The sequence below is a fragment of the Lissotriton vulgaris genome, chromosome 4_1 (genome assembly GCF_964263255.1).
Source record: "Lissotriton vulgaris chromosome 4_1, aLisVul1.2, whole genome shotgun sequence".
NCBI classification, from domain to species: Eukaryota; Metazoa; Chordata; class Amphibia; order Caudata; family Salamandridae; genus Lissotriton; species Lissotriton vulgaris.
The window spans coordinates 841,031,736-841,044,857 of NC_141691.1; positions in this window are offsets into that span (position 1 = coordinate 841,031,736).

The window sequence follows — 13,122 nt, forward strand, 5'->3', positions numbered from 1 at the left end:
TTATTTTCACTGCCATGACATAAATATATATTTCACTTAGCCAAGCTGTGGTATTAAACACATACTTAGACAAGTATTACAACATTGTAATGGTCATATTCAATGTTAGCATTACAGCACCTCAACGACACCAGCAAAACACTGTTTATAGGTTCATAGAAGCATGTTACAATGACTTTTTAGGGTAATAAAAACATGTTTCACTCTCCCCTTCTGCATACACCTCACATATACAAATACACATATGCCACGGCAGTAAAAATAAAGGTTGCCAATAATATGTTTTTGGCTGCATGTCTCGATAAACGCACGTCACTGCAGTGTAAAGGTAAATGTGAGTTTGACACAGTATAGCAAAGGTAGCATGAGAAAAATACTTTTTACTGACTTACAGATTGCATCTAACAATTACTTTGCACAAGGAAACCCTACTCCATGTGCAAAGTACTCATTACAAGTACTCACAGGGTCCGTTCAATGTTATTTTATCATGCTGTGCAAATGTAACCCCTTGCATCCTTGTTAAATACCTTTTAATAGAGCAAGCACTCGTGAGACCTTGAGATAAACCATGCATTCAGATGTGCAGAGTACAATATTCTATTTCTTACCCTTGTTGAAGGAAGGAAGGAACATCATGACTCGTTCAGAGTTTTGACTCTTGTGAGTCATGACATCTATCCAATCATTGCAAATATAAAACTACTAGGGCGTTTTGCTGAACATTAAGACCCTGTACTGTATAATATTACCACATACTGTATAATATTATATTATAAAGTACCGTATTCTAATAATTTCTAGTTTTCCCATTGGTTGAAATCTACAGTTCATTGTGATAAATTAATTCCTAATGTCCATTAACATATTTGACAAAATGAGCGACCTGCAATCTTTTTAGTTTAATTGTTTCAAGTCTACATGTGCATTATATATTTACCTATTTCAGAGAGAAACAAAACCTACCCTGAACATGAGTGAAGTTTTAATTTGACCCTCTGTGTATGTCAGTTTACCAAATGTATTTCACCACGGGTGTAGGTGCACTCCCATGAGTCATGACCTGTGACTAAGGCTACGACCGAAACACGTTGGGGGACTGAACTAGTGCTCCGAGTCTATCCTTAGCACTCTAGGTGGCCTGGAATAGTTCAAATTGTCACACTTGTGGGCCAAGGCTCCTGACTTTATTTTACAAATTAACCACTACTTTAAAATCCCTTAGTTGGGTATCGTCCACTTTAACCACAGAGGGGGAGAGAAGTATTATACCCATAATCCCTCCTATGCAGGCAACTTTTCAATTCACGAGGAAGGGTGGAAATATTTACACAATCTGGATCTCAGTGGTGGGCTTTTATGAGCAAGATTTGTGCAAGTCGTTCCCTGTCACCCTCCCTTTATATCTTAAAGGGCACAGTAATATTGTAGGTCATTCCAAAATCTCAAAATCACTTCACCTTACACCCTAGTTAGTGAACTCTGTGTGTTTATAAAACAGGACTGACTCATGGAAATGTCACCGGTGTCACGATAACACCAGTCATCCAATCAAGGCTGCAACACTGCTTCCTGGTCTGTTATTCTTTAATAATAAGATGGCTGGCACACAATGGTGGGACCTGTTATTTTGTCTCTAAATTGTTCATTACTTCTTTGTAGTCAAGTGTTTGGCGTCACTTACACCTTTTAGTTGTTCACTTAACTGTTTGTCAGGCTGAGCTCCATTAAAACATGGGTGTTGTGGTTTGGGCCCTGGGAACGGTTCCCGCATCTGCTTGTCAGGTGTATTGTGTTTGCAAAAGCTGACAGCACTTCCTGATTGTGGTTACAGCACAGGGTTTTGCAACTTAGCAATACTACGTGTCTCTTGGACATCTTTCAAGTGCTCACCGTCCTTTTTCCCTAGCACCCACCCCCCCTCCTCTCCCAAGGGGTGGCAATCTGAGGGATATCCCCGGGCGCCACAAGCTCTAGCTACGCCCCTGTCGCTGAACCAGTATCCAACAGAAAAGGCTCTGACACACCTGATGTAATCACTTCAACAGACGATCCACTCTGATCTACTGGAACTGACACAACTCCCTCTCTTTGTCTATGGCTGTCCTAGCAATCATTACTGTCAGCATTCTCATCCTCAACATAATAGTTGTCAGCATAATACTGAGTCGACCTACCAGACGCAACATTCTGTTGATCAAAACAATTCATAGAATTCTGTGGAGGAAAGGATTGTCCATTCTGGGGGAACACTCTAAAAAGAGAGAGTTTTCCCAAATAAACCCAGAAAGGACCGGGAAATATCAAAATCAAGCAAAGAAATTCCTTTCTGTGTGTTCCAACTCATATACTCGCATTTACTTTCCAAAACACCATTTTTTAGACCAATTTCAAACTACATATATAGCCCCATGTACAATATTATAATCACAACATAAAAATGTATGTATCTAAGTGCTTTTTATTAAAAGAAGTTCGAAATAGATGCATTCATAATTCATTAAAAACATTCATACATATTCCTCATAATAACATTAAGTTGAGTTTTAGAAAATTTCACAGTAAATCAATACATATTTCACAATACATCATTTCAATAAAACAATATTTATACATATAAAAAATCTGTATGTCGACGCGTTTCGTGCTTCGTTTTTATAGAACACCTTCCTCAGGACGGTATGGTTTAAAAACATCAAATCTTCTTTCTAAAATTAAATGCATACAATTAATTTAGTTATACTTGTATAAAGAAAACTTCTTTTTACTAGTGGCTACTAGAGTGCGTGGTCATAAACAGATCTTACATTGTTGTTAAATTCAATTTTTCGGGTACCAGATATATCCCTGGGGTCACAGTAAATGCTGAACCTCCACTTCAACTCTGTATTTCATCAGAGAATCTGTATGTAAAACAATATATATTTTTTTTAGTTTTCGCATTTAAGTTTTAATGTCTGATGTATATAGACAGTTGCCCCCCTATGCACTTACTTATTTATTGCCTGGCGGTGACACGCTTCGTTTAGAACATTGTGTGTCGTTTAATTCTTGAATTTTATTTTAGGCCTTGCTTGCCCGAGGATATTTCTTTCTTTATCTCCTCTTGGCGTATCTCAAGGTTCCTTCCTCTTTATTCTTTGAGGGGATATTCAGCATCTAGGCATATAATACACAGTATAAGGAACGCCTCCCCCTCTACTAATTATAGCAGTTCAAAAATGTACGTTTGCCAAATTATTTGTTGTTTTGGTAAAAAGGCAGTTTATTTCTATTGATTGGGGCGTCCTATTTTGTGCCGCTCTTACCCATGATGCACACTGATCCTTCTGTGGTTATAATTCGGAATACAGGACCAACACACGGTTCACACTAGTCCCTCCATGTTTCTAAGATAGGGTGCAAGACCCCGCTCATATTCTTTGGTGAATAACATATATACATTTTAGTTGTCAGGGCTATTGGTATTAATGAGACCGGTCTGACAACAAGCTAGCATAGAGCATATGAAAGTTATGTTTTAATCCTAAACTCGATCTGTCACCCATAGTGCTAATTGCCCAAAGTAATGACAGAGATTTAAGGTAGTAAGTAATTTCTAACATTACTCCATCCCCGCTGACGTTCGTTACAAACGTCGAGTTTAAGCATGCCTTACCTCTTTTAAAAGTAGTAGCGGTCCGCCTTCCCGGTCTCCCTGGTTTGCTGAGTCAGATAAATTGCTACTGTTGCACGCTCTATTTATACCTAATGTGATTACAATTACTCTAGTTAACAAGATACAGCTGAGACTCGTTGGGTGAACTTTACCCCCGGTCTCGCCATCATTGTAGTTTCTAGTAGTAGTTTCTTCATAATATTGAAGATTGAAGGCGGACTAAAGCCTCCATATTTGGGAGCCTGGATATCAATGATTATCCCGTTCATTCGACCTATTATACCTTTAAAATGTCAATTAATACACCTTCCCATAAGTATAACATCCATTTGTCAATTCATTTAGATGATTATATGTCCCTATTCATTTAATGTCTATCGATGTCAATCACGCTTGTAAAAAACGTCCGTCATTTTTGTAGTTTCGTGCTGACGGTAGTTCTAATATTTAGAACAAAGAATAGAAAACGGACTCAAATGTCCATACTATATTAAAATGTTTTAACTGTCTCTTTTTAACCTTTTGATTGTATACATTGATTGTTTATGCACATGTCACTTTACAAACCATCACATTGATGTTATGATTTATGACTTATTATGTATATATATTGTGTAAATATTTCCTGTGATTGTTTTCCTTTTTGTGCGTTATCTTTGAAATGTATCCTGTGTCTTTTTATGATTTTTCAAAAATCGAATAAAAGTGATTGACTGACTGACCATACTATGTGGACCCAGATATCGGTGTCTCTCCTACTTCGCCAATTTGTTGGACTTATTGAATGTCGTTATATACATTTATCCATAAGCCTCACAAACATTAACCACATTTATTCGAATGATTCCGTATCCCTATTTAATTAATGTATGTCTTTCGGGACCGATCTCGCTTTAAAATATGTCCACCATTACTGTAGTTTTTATGATGACAGTAGTTCCAGTGTTAGTTTCTAAGCCTCAATGTGTTACCAGGGGCCCGTTATCAAGATCGCGTTTTCCATTTGTTATTATATTTCTGGCGATTCAACAGACATATACCTTGATAGCGAAATTTATACAACAAACACTTAATTTTGCCTCATTAATAGCCCTGACAACTAAAATGTAGTAAAAAGAAGTTTTCTTTATACAAGTATAACTCCCTTAATTGTATGCATTTAATTTTAGAAAGAAGATTTGATGTTTTTAAACCATACCGTCCGGAGGAAGGTGTTCTATAAAAACGAAGCACGAAACGCGTAGACATACGGATTTTGTATATGTATAAATATTGCTTTATTGAAATGATGTATTGTGAAATATGTATTGATTTACTGTGAAATTTTCTAAAACTGAACTTAATGTTATTATGAGGAATATGTATGAATGTTTTTAATGAATTATGAATGCATCTATTTCGAACTTCTTTTAATAAAAAGCACTTCGATACATACATTTTTATGTTGTGATTATAATATTGTACATGGGGCTATATATGTAGTTTGAAATTGGTCTAAACAAATGGTGTTTTGGAAAGTAAATGCGAGTATATGAGTTGGAACACACAGAAAGGAATTTCTTTGCTTGATTCTGGGGGAACACACCACGTCCTCTACCTCTAGGAGCTTGCTGAACACCTCGACCTCTCACACCAGACACACCATTCGTACGCTGTTACAGAACCGGACAACTATTCTTGAAGTGGCCCTCTTCTTTACAATACGCACACTGATTAGGGCCTACAGGAAAACGCTGTTGAGAAGGCTCAGACCTTTGCGAACCTTTCTGAAACTACTGAGATTGCTGATATTCACGCTGATTATAACAAGGCGGATACGCCTGTTGCAAAAGAACCTTCGTCTTTAAATCTTTAGTCTTTCTGTCTGCTTTCTCTTTCTCGTCCTTATCTCTATTCTCGTAATATTGTGCAGTAGCCAATATCTGCGCCGACGAAGAAACAGCTCATGAACTCTCTGAACCCTCCAACTTAGTACACAACTCAGGAAGCAAGTTATGCACAAACTTATCTACAAACAACCGTTGGTCACCTTCCGTACTCACGTCTTCACCACTGTGATCGATAAACGTATCTTCAAACCTAGTGAAGAAATCAGACACACTTTCATCTTTCTTCTGCTTGCATGCAGACAACTTATCCCAATTCACTCACATAGCAGGCATTAAAGTCTTCATATAATTAATGATCCTACCAGGAAGTTCTGCAACTAAAGCTTCAGGTTTAGCTCCTCCACCTTGAAGACCATCTGCAGCATTAATGTTAGCCCATGTATCACCTAACTCTTGCGCATGATTCATATGACGAATCGTTCCCCACAAGGGTTGAGGAACCACATTCCCAAACAACATATCTATATCGGCTATGTTCATAATGCATGCGTCAGCTGTCTGTGACAACTCTTTGTAATACCCTGCAGGATTCTTTCGGAATCAGGTAGAGTCTGCTTAGGGGCCAAAACTTCAGCTCTCTTCCACGGAACATGTACCCAAACACCCTGAAAATGAGCATCTACAGCTGCAATATCCGCATTAGCATCGGCCTGAACTGCTTCTTTCCACACCGGAGGAACCTCTCTCATAGGGTACTGTCGTGCTTTTCTCCTAACAGAAGAATCAGGCTCAAACAACGACTGAGAAGGATGCACACTCCTAAACGAAAGCAACGTCGCAACTGCTTTTTCAACATCGAGACACACTATCGTTCCTTTCGCAAACTCGGACTGTACATGAAACAACTCCGATGGAGTCTGACCCAACTCACCATCTTCCCATTCCTCACGGAGGAAAGTACACATGATGTCGAAGACATATCTCTGCTTTTGTGCTTCCCATTGATGGAAGACATCCATAACCGACTCTAAATCATATCTCGAAGAATTAGTAACCCCTTTACGAGCCAAATGATCCAACACTGCCCGCTATTCGGGACCAGGCAACTGGCTACGCAACTGTTTACACGCAGAAACAAGAGTCATACTCAATGACCCAAAGAAAGGAGACAAAAGACCAGTAACAGTATCAGTCTTTCTCTGTCGAACAGAAGGAGAAGCTGCCATAAGGACAGGAGGCAAAGCAGGTTGAGACAAAGCATACGTAGAAGAAGTAGCAGAAGAGTAGCAGATACAGGAGAAAAAGTCATAGGAATTTGAGACCGAACTGATAGCAAAGTCGGCGGCCCTTGAGAAGGCTGCGCCAAAGGAGGAGGAACCAGCTGAAGAGGAGCTGGCGGCTGTACAACAACAGGAGGCACAACAACTGGAGGTTGCGGAACTGAAGGTTGCGGAGGTGCCGTAGACACTCTGCACATAAGGGGGTGGCGAACTCAACAAATGTGACATCAAAAGATCCTTTTCAGGGTCCTTCGTTGCACCCTGTTGAAGAGGTGACAAAGCTGGATAACATTTATCGATGGCCATTTTACGTTGCCCATGCAACTGCTCACTCGCTTGTTCTTCTTCATTATCTTTAAACTGTATAGCAGCCTGCATTATCGATATACCCTTCTCTCTTTTATTTCTTTTCACTAGTTTAATTTCTCTCTGTTTGGCTTCCTTTTGCCAGAGGCGGAAAGAGTCAAACATCGCCAGCCGGGCTTTCTTCTTAAATAGTTTAATTTCCAGATTATCTAAAATCTCTGTGTCATAGCTACCATATTGGGGCCATTTTAAAACACCGTCTTTCCTAGTGTATCGGACCCATACTTCATTATACGTAATAGGGCCCACACCATGTTTAGAATAGAGCTCATAAGTCGGAGTTCCCACCGGAGGTATCGGACACTAGTCCTCCAATCGGGAATCCCTGTTACAACCAGAACAAAATATCTTTCCAAGTTTGCTAAGACCAGGCATCTTCGCTCACTAATCTAGCTTCAAACTTCAAGGGATTACCAAACTCAATAGTCTTGCAAATATACGAGTCCCTCGGCTTTGGCACTTGCAAGTTCCAAATCAAAGATCCCAAAGGATACCCAAAAACTAAGGACTGGGAAACGTTCCACTTATACTTAACTGAGGTATCGATCACGTCACCTGAAGACCCGTCTATCGTCTCGCTCTACAAATCGTCTCAAAGGGTCCAAGACAGGGTGACAGTCAGGACAGCAGTCCTTCGTAGCCGTCGGAAAGCGGGGAAGCCTCGCAGCAAAAACCTTCAGTCCACGTTCGACATTCCGGGGTCGATGAAGTGGGGGCCGTCTTCCAGAATTTCCTCACGAAGCTCCTCGCGATCTTCAGGCTTGGACTGGTACCACTGAAGTCGCCCCAGGTTGGGCGCCAACTGAAGAACCGGATTTTAGAACCCAGCGGCGCCAGGGGCACCCCCAAAGTCTTCAGGTTCTCCTGTCTTAGAATACAGAGACACGGGATACTTCTCGGTGACGTCAAAGATCAAATTTATTGGCTGCAACCAGGAACAGAAGTCTACGAAGTACGACACAAGTAGGTTCGCTAGAGACTGCTCAATTTTCGTATTGCGAGACATCGTCTTTTATGCTAAAAATCACATTCCTGACAAACATCCATTATTTACAAATTGTCCAATCATAGGTAACATTGCAAAAGGTATCGCATTACGACAAACCCACTTTTCAGTTGTCCAGCCCACCATCAATTTCACGGGAAAGCCCAACATTCTTGCTCGGACAGGACAGACAAACCCATAATAAAAGACCACAACCCAAACCATAAACAGGCCATAAAAGAAGGAACAGAAACAGATGTGAAGCAAGATAAAGGGTGTGTGCGTGTGTAATAAACTCAACAATGTCCTGTTCTTTGATCTCTATCTCGATCAGCTACCGAACAAGGAACTGGCTTAGCAAGGTTAGCTTCAGGCAGCGGGGTCAGTTCGCTCAGGTCATCTAAAAGTCAGTTAACGTGTATGTGTCCAAAGACTCGTTCGGCCGTAGTCATCGGCCTATGTGAGGGCAACCACAAGATTGCTGCCATGCACAAAATGGAACCCGAGGGTTCGGAACAAAATCCCTAAATACGTAGTGAATCCATCGATCGAACATGACGAAAACACTCGTACTTGCCGCACTCATCATTTACGGTTCGCTACTACCAAATTCGTAACAAAACTATGACCTTTATGAAACGGGTTCAGAATTCACGGAACCTCACTGCCATGTATCATATAATGTTTAGCATGGAATGTGCCCTCATGTCACTTTTGGCCGTGAGTTGACCGAACTGCATTTTGAAGGAAATTACGTCTTACCTTTGTGTCATCGGCGCCAGATCGTATAGTGACTTTTTGAAGACAGACTTGTTGGAAGTCACTTTCTCGTCTCCATGCATTGATGCTGTTGAGCAGCTTGATAAGTAAAATAAATATATAGCTTTGAGGTCTTGTTTTCATTTTCTATTGTTTCAGCATAGTTGTTAACATGTTCCAGATCCTAGGGGTTCCTTTCATTCAGCTATTTTCAGCTACAGGACCTGTGCATGCTGTGACAAGTAGGCTCAAACTAATAATAGGAAACGTGTAATTACAAGTCCTCGCGTGCTTAGAGTTGCTGGCTGAAAAGCTAATAATGAGTAATAATCCCCCTTGTGTCAAGGGACCCATTGACACATATGCCGTGTTACGTTATGTTGTCATTATAAAGTGCACAGACACCAGTGTTTCATGGCCCTGAAGACATCAACATAACCAAACCTGTAAAAAAATAGAGACTTTAAAAGAAATAAGATAATTTTCAAAAAGGAGCACTAATGTTGAAAGCAAAGTTTTCAGCTTCTTGAGGAAGACTGAGCACAAGTGGATGCTTGTTGGGCATATTTATGACACAGTTTGTGTCGCGTTTACACCAAGCAGTGTGGTGCTTGTGCGAAGCAAACCCTAAGTGAGATTTATGAAGCCATGCAAGGCCGCTTTCAGTGGCCGAGTGGCTTCATAGATTTGGAGTAAAGCAATGCAGTGCAAATCACTGCGTTGCTTTACTCTACCCTGGGATGGCATTGCATGGGTGTTCCCATTAAACTCCATTGGATTTTTACGCATTCCCAGATTTACCGGAATTTGTAAACCTGGGAATGCGCCAAAATGCGATGCCTTCCCAGGGAAGGCGTAACGAGGAGAAATCTTTATTTCTTCTCTCTACTTTCTATTTGTGTGTGTGCTGCATTCTGCAGCACAAATAGATAGACGAATACGCCTCAGGGGATTGTTTTTGTGCAGGAAGATATCCCTTCCTGCACAAAAACAATCCTGCATGTGAGGGTGCCTGCATTGGTGCTAGGCTGCAAAAAGAGCATCAGCACAGTGGAAAAGGCAGGAATGCACCTTATTGACTTAACCCCTTCGATGCTCATGACGGAACGGTTCCGTCATGAGCATCGGTCGCGCTGTGCTCATGACGGAACCGTTCCGTCATGACCACACTTGCAATAGGAATGTTCAGCACCGGGGGAAAATCGGGGCCGCACGCAAGGTGTTAAGCACGGGGCATTCCTGCCCTTTCCCTGTCATGCTGTGCAGCGCAGAAAGGTGACTTGCTGTGCTACACTGCATGAGAATCTCATAAGTATGCCTCTGTGTCTCCGGAAGATGCCATTTTTGACCCAGGAATCTACAGCAGCCTTTGTTTCAGAGAGTGTAAAAACTGTTGTGGGACATGAAAATAGAATTTGGAAATCAAAAATATGGAATGGAGGTTTGGATCACTTGTGTATAATTAGCAAAGATTATAATAGTAAACATTTTTTAAAGAGAGACCTTTAACCCTTTCGCTGCGGGCGTGATTTTACCGCTGTGCGGTAAACAAAAGAACAGGGCGGGGCCGTGATGAACCCCAGCCGTCATCAGCACACGCCCACCGCGGGACGTGACGGCTGGGGTTCGTAACCAGCATGGGAGGGGTTAAGAATGGAATAACCGCGCCAGGACACTCTGGTAGTAACGGAGCGCGTTATAAAACAGCTAAATAAATAAAAATAACGATTACCCTGAGTTGTGCTGCAGAATGTTCAGACAGCAGAAGCCATCTAATGATCTTGTCAGACAATCCTCGATAGATGGAATTACCATAATAAAGATGGGATTGAATCAGGGCTTTGGCTTCTGGAACAATAAACTAAAGGATTTTTCTCCAGTGCTTGATGTGCCTGAAGCAGGAATTGGTAAATATGGAAGGTCTGGAAAGGTTGGAATGTATATGTATTCCTTGCTTTCCTGTGACAGAGGCAGGGGGGGGACTTGTAGATTCATGCCAATTGAAGTATTGTAGTTGGTAGAATGAAATATGGTGATGAGTTCAGTCTTGGTGGGACTGGCTTTCAAAAAGTTGCAGTCCATACAATGACACAGTGGTAAGAATGTTTCCGGAACAACCTTGGCATCATCAGAAGGATTAGTTATATTTAACAGGTTCTCTGAATTGTCAATAAACGTAGAATTGTGAATTCGTGGAGAAGACTATAAGGGCCAGGGGTAGTGTATTTTAATTTATTTTATTTTAAAGTTTTATAGAGCACGAATCAGACCTGTGAGGGTATCGGAGCGCTTTACAAGATTGGAGGGTGGTATACAAAAGATTTAGGAGGGAAGGGTAACATTGGGGTAAAAATAGGTAGATAGTGTATAAATGTTTAAGAGTAGAGGAGAAAAAGTGAATCGCTGAGGGACCAAAAGGAGACGCTGAACTGAGATTGATCTGACATGTAAAAGGAAATCCTATTCAGTGGCAAATATTCAACACTGGTATCTTTGAGATGCTCTAAAAGAATATTATGGTTGATGGTGTCAAAAGTGCTGAAAGATCTAACAGCGGAAAGCCATCTACTTCACTCGGATCTACCAGCCTCCACAAATTATCAAAGACTTAGGTGACAATTAAGGCTCTGAGCTGGTCTGTAATCACCCTGAGGAGGGTGTAAAAGGTTGTTTAACTCTATGAAGGGGTGTACCTGGGCAAAGACAAAGACTAGTTCTTCCATTATTTTCCCTAATAAGGGCAACAGTGATATTGGCCGGTAGTAGTTTTTGTCATTTGGCTTTTTTAGTAATGCTTTTCTCAGTGTAATTTTCCATTGGAGATGTACAGTTCCCTGCATAAGTGAATAGTTGCATAAGTTGACAATGTCATAGAATATTAAGGGACTCCCCTGTTTTATTATGTCTGTCGGTGAAATAGTTGAAGCTGACCTTGAGGGCTAAGCAATAACTATAATCTGTAAGAATTCGGCATGGGTATCTTCAGAGAAGAAAGCCAATTGAATTTGTATATCTCTGATTGGGGCAACGTTGTTGGAGATGTTAGAAATAATCATATCTGAGTCAATTTGGGTGTACATTTGCTTGATTTTATAACTGAAATTGCTGTGAAAAACTGGGCGTTTGTGTGAGCTGTGTTTTCAGGTGTTTTGGGAAAGGAGGGTACTTTGGATTTCTCAATATAGTAAGATTCTAAGAGGCTGATTCAGATGTCGGTCTGAGAGCGGTCGGAGGCTTTCAGACTGACACCCAAATGTTTACAGAAGTGCCAAAGAAAGCAGAAAAATTGAGACGGTGAGTGGGGAGGAATATGATTGACAAACAAAAGCAACCAGATGGCCTAAAATTGTTATTTTAAAGACCATTCTTCAGAAGATGGTTGACATGGTTGCTGCTTAGCTATTTTCAAAAAACAGTGCACAGACGTGATGAATAACGTTCATCTTAGGTTATCTGTAATTTAAGGTTTCCTGTCTGCTGCTCATCGTTGACTAATATATTTTACAGAATGTAGTGGTGTAACATGGGTTTTCGTGTTTTTATTAGAGGGTAAACCATTATTCTGATGTGTCTGCTTCTCCTTATAATAAATATCGGTAATGGATCGCATTTATTGCAGATGATACACCTTAATGTGGTGAGAAGTATTTTATATGATTTGGGAGGTACTGTAGCTACTTTGTGGAAGCATGATTGAAGCAGAGCTTTGCCCTCTTAAATATGCTTCTTGTGAGTAATGAAGATGCTAACTGGAAACATTTTGGGTGTTTGGACCATCTGAGGGGCATATTATCAAGGGCTTAATCGCTGCTTTAGCGGCACATTTTGCCTCTGAAGCGGTGAAAATTCTATCGCCCTATTAACAATGCGTCGCTAACATGCATTAGCGCATGTTAGCAGCCGTTTCAGTGACGCTACACTATTGTGTTTTTATCTAGGAACCTGAATCAATATTGCTATTCTATGCCCTTGTACGGCTATAATCAATAATATCCCTATAATGGCATAAGAATCAGATCCATATTTCAGTAAATCGCCCTTGCAGTCCAAGGCACGGCAAAAGCTACTTCCTTGGATTCCTAGAAAGCACAACGAGTTCTTTCAACACACCAAACCTCCAGCAACCTGGGAAATCCCCACTTGCTTTGTTTTGATTTGTAATAGAACTCCTGTGAGCACTGTAAGAATGGCCAGTTCTTTGTGACATCTTTATTGACGTCTTATGTCCAAACCTTACGTCAAACT